Source organism: Sitodiplosis mosellana, unplaced genomic scaffold, assembly GCF_009176505.1.
Source record: "Sitodiplosis mosellana isolate CC-2019 unplaced genomic scaffold, AAFC_SMos_1.0 Smas_scaffold_1229, whole genome shotgun sequence".
Lineage (NCBI taxonomy): Eukaryota > Metazoa > Arthropoda > Insecta > Diptera > Cecidomyiidae > Sitodiplosis > Sitodiplosis mosellana.
In genome coordinates, this window is record NW_022596471.1 from 1 (window position 1) to 4,977 (window position 4,977).

The following is a 4,977-nucleotide window of genomic DNA, read 5'->3' on the forward strand; positions in this document are numbered from 1 at the left end:
CTTCTACGTTTTTTCCGTTTTAGTCATCGATTTTAGTTTTAATGGAACAAACATAGGAATTTATCATGAATATAAAGATGAATCAAACAATAACAAATTCACCAGCAGTATGCTTGAAATAAATAAATTAAGAAAATAAAATCAAATGAAATTCACTGAGTTTAACTCTGTTATAAATGATGTCATTTCAATGTGTTTATTACTTGAAACCATTTTGACATACATAACTCTCCACATGCTTCGATAGACATTTGCTTTGCCTGGAGCTATCGAGAATCAAGCTTCAAGCGCATCTATATGTTTTAAAGTCTACCACAATAAAGACTTGGTCAAATAACATAAAAAAAACAGCAAACAAAAGGTCAACGAACTAGTTTGCATTTTTGGCGTTTTATTGGTCAGCTATTTTTGTAGTTATTTGAGTAAAAATTTCAGCTTTTTCAGCTATATTTTTTTTCAAAAATGAGTGGCAAGCCGGTATATGCCAACCAATTGCCTATTGAATGTTCTCTTTACACATTTAAAAAGCGACTGAAGGAAATAGTTCTTATGTGATCGTTCGTGCAGTCGTTTCTCTCCTAATTTATAATAACTAACGCCTAAGAAAGAGAGTTAGTTCTTTCTTTTTCTCTTCAAATTGATATAACCTCTTAATATAATGAAAAAAAAAACAATTGCAATCGACAAAAAATAACAAATATTTGGTCCTAAAAGTGCATATGTATGGACTGGTAACTTAGTTAGAAACCCAACATTCTTGGAAAAAAAATCCCAATATTGTTCCCTGAGTAATGTGGCCATAATTTGTATAGTAATTTAAATAGTAGATCTCAACCATTGTACAACTAGATGTAAGCGTGAAGAAACCAAATAAATAATAATAATAATCCGTCAGAAGTTGTAACTACCTATGGTTATGGGGTAGTGCGCGAACCTAATTCAGGCAGTGTTCTTCATGGCCAGTGGAGATACGCCGGATGGTGAAATTGTTGAACCACCTCGCGGTCCTAGCGGACGAGTTGTCACAGAAAAGTATGACAAAATCATGGGCATAAAGCAGGGTGTAAATGGAACGTCAACAGGTGGTCGCGGAATCTTTCTTCCCATTTCCTTCCGAAGGTCCTGCATCTAAGCGTCTGACAGCTCACTTCTAGCGCTACGAGACAAGTGTCAAAAGTTGTGACACAGATCGTTCAATGTATTATTGAATATTTTTTATATTTGTTAATAAAGTAGACAAAAAAAATAAAAATGTCACGAATGTGCAAAATTGATTTTTGTGAGAGCGTAGCACGTGATAAACATCATTTTTATAAGTAAAAAATGTTTCTTTCATTACGGAACATTGTTGATGCGTTCAATTTGTCGCGTTCATGAGTGCGTCTAACGACGTAAAGAATTGAAATGAACTTCACTGAATGCGCTCATCGCAAATTCATGTTTTACTTTGTTTTGTTAGTGTGGTGCAGGGGTTGTGTTTCCTTCTTCCTTGATTTTATCAATGATCCAAAGGTAGATTGAATATAATGAACTTATCCTAACATTCCTTTTAATTTCATCGCTGAACTTATTGCAGAGCGTGACGGCGAAGAATTAATGTCCTCATTGCTTGTTATTTACTATCCATTTCTCTCAACTGTTTTTGTTTCGAATGAGGGTTTTTATGCGGTGAGAAATTCATTTCTTGCTGTCTTCTTCCCTGTCATCCCATTTCAAAGTTAAATAGACAATATGCGAGTATATGAGAAAAGTGCATTTCATTTTATTTTCTATTGATCGTTGCGCAATTATACGATTATCGTGGTTAGATAGGGTTGTTGCCAAGCTCATAAGTACTATATACATGTAATTTAACCACTGATTTGTGCAAAGAAATCGAACGAAAAGGTGTGAAATGAAGAGAAAACGTGTTTTTTTATGCAAATGTCTTACATTATTTCGAGGATAAAAATCAGGAATAAACATTCTGAAGCGCATCAAGAAAAAAACTTCGCAAAAATGAATCATGAGTTCTGAATACCCAAAAGTGAACCATGAACCTCCTATACTGCCCATGTAAATTCATGTTTCACTTTTGCATATTCAGAACTCATGATTCATTTTTGCGAATTTTTTTTCTTGATGCGTTTCAGAATATTTATTCCTGTATTGCCATTTTCATTCTCACAGCCTCATCTACATGTACATGATGAGCCTTCACCACGAATTGGACAAAAAAGTACTCTTAAAGTAAATTCATATCATCACTGTGCACTCCAGCATCACATGCACTAAATTCCTCTGGTGCACACGTTTAGCTGTTGTTTTTTCATTCCATCTGAACAAACACAAAAGTGGTGTGTTGGGCTAAAGCCGTTTTCGAAAATGATTATTCGTTTATTGTGCAAAGTTTCGCTCTTATTAGGAGCATCATCAGGCTAGAGAACAAAAATGCACACAAAAAACAATGAGTAAGTGTTGAAACAATTGACAACAGCCGATAAAAACCAAATTACGAACCAGTTACATCTGAATTTAAAATGTTTTCGAACGTATTCCATTTTTTTCTATCAATTTCCACATATTGTATCAGCTACACGTGTCCATCAGAGAAATTTTGTTATTGAGCTTCATTTAGTGTCTGAATATGATTACACTATGCAACAACAAGAAACGACCACAGAGAAGGGAACTTATTTACAACGTTTTTTGGGCCCACTTAATCCAAATCTGGCGTTAGTTTGTCCTGGCACGTCTAGTTTCTAAGATACGTTCATTGCGGTTTCCACATCAGATTCGGATTAAGTGGACCAAAAAACCTTGGAAATGAGTCTACTCTTTTTGGGAGAATTTCGTTTTCGAAATTTGCTGCATAGTGTTAGTAGACCTCAATTTATAAATTATTCAACGCAGTTCACGTGTCAGCTATTAGTAGATGAATGGTATAAAAGAGGCAGCACCGCATGGGGAAGACCAAACGAATTCAAAGGATCTTCTAAAGAAGTACAAGACGGTTCTCTACTATCATTGTGCAACAGGTTAAAACTCTGTTTGGTTGGCAAATTAAAATGAAGCTACTACACGGTTTGTTTTCGGTGCTATTTATCGTTGAATTTTCGGTAAGTTCTTTCTATTCCTTTATCATTTTCACTTTTATCCAATAAAATACGATATTCCCTGAGAAATGAAAATTAACACGAAATTTCTTTTTCTAGGAACTTCAAGGAAAACGTAAGGCGTTTATGGTTTTCGAACTAGCTTTTTATGATTCCAAAAGATTTTTTCAGACTTTTATAATATTCAATTCGAAATTCCAACTTCTTTTCCAATGAACAGATGGCTTTTTCTCGCAATCTCTTCTTAAGGGCGAAGTGATTGAAAACATGTCACAGGCAAAGTTTGTAGCTGGAATCCATGCCCCCGCAAGTAAGTCTGCTTTAGAATCATTTTCTTTTTTCTTCGTGTGAATTTTTGTCCGAAAAATTCAAATATTCTATCAATTTTGCTAGGGGCTGACCACGCTTCAGAAAATTGAAAATAATGCTAGATTTTATAATTTTTTTCAAACAATATATTATTTACAACTGTGATATTTTTGGAACTTTCTCCAGAAACGATTCACTGCAAATGATAACTTTCAATTGTGCGTTGTCGTTTTACTGTCAGAAAATTCATCACATTGTGATGGTCAAAAGTATCGTTCATAGTGGATCATAGATTTAGTCAAATATTTGAGTCAACATACAACGGTAGGATGATATTAAAACTGAATGATAGAAACGAATTTTGTAGATGAAGAATTCGCGGTTTCCCCCTAGCAATTTTGTGTGTGTGTTCATTTTTTCTTCAAATATTATTGCTTTTACTGAGAATGAAACGATTTTATTACAAAATATTTGCATGAATACAAAGACCACCCAAATGATGCCAATAGAAAAATCAGGCGTAGGTGTACCGCGTTTATTCTGTCGAAAACGGAAATTATCACGAATGCCCATTGTGTGTATGAGACCCCATATGTTTATGTGGTAGTTGATACGAAAGTTGTATCAGAAGCAAACCAGAAAATTAAAATCAAAATCGAAAAAGAGAACATTGCATGGCACCCTCATTATAGTCATTTGATTTTTGGTGCATTTGATATTGCCAAAATTACACTGAAAACGCCGTTAGAATTCAGCGATACCGTTGGTAGTATCGAAGTCGTTGATAAGGATTACAAATTGAATAACCCATCAGAAGTGGTCACTGCCTATGGATATGGCGTGTTGAACAACACCGGACCATCGATATTGAGGCGTTGCGATGCAAACTATATATCTGGTGTCGAACGAGCCAACACATTTAAGACAAGTCAGACTTTGTACTTTACAACTGGTGAAGCTACGAACGATGGCGAAATTATTACACACGGCGATTCGGGTGGACCAGTCGTTTCCAAAACAAATGGCAAAATCGTGGGCATAACTACGGGTTATGGCACAACAAGTGGCCGCGGAATGTTCTCTCCAATTACTCTATTTCTTGATTTTATTCATGACCCAAAGGTATCTAATCACAATGCCCCAATTTTTATTCTCAACAACGCGGACAAAATCATTTTTTGCATTAATTTTAGAGCGTGAAACCAATTCCACCTCCGCTTACACCTAACGAAGCTAAATTTATAGCCGATATATTGGCACCGGCAAGTAAGTGTGCATTCGAAATTTGAACTAAATCAAACCGTTTCTAACGTCACTTTTTGTAATTTTAAATAGAGGAGAGGCAAAAGTGGAGATTTTTCATGATTCATAAACATAAATATTCATTCATTCGGAGATGTTTTTCTATTACAGAATTTCTTACTGCTTACAAAAAAGATTTTGCCGATGCTGGCGAAAATGCTCAACTAAAATTTAATGCAATCATTTTGTCGAAAACGGAGATTTTGACCTGTGCGCATAGTGTGCACGGCGCCCCATATGTCTACGTAACTGTTAATAAACTATCAAGAAA

The 4,977-nt window shown here is 35.1% G+C and overlaps 1 long non-coding RNA gene across 1 annotated transcript; it reads left to right on the forward strand.

Annotated features, from left to right (window-relative positions):
* Positions 1-2,905: 2,905 nt before the first annotated feature.
* LOC129571078 (uncharacterized) lies at positions 2,906-3,405 on the forward strand. Its single transcript, XR_008688211.1, has 3 exons — positions 2,906-3,098; positions 3,195-3,210; positions 3,316-3,405. It is a non-coding gene; the product is annotated as an uncharacterized LOC129571078 (long non-coding RNA).
* Positions 3,406-4,977: the final 1,572 nt, after the last annotated feature.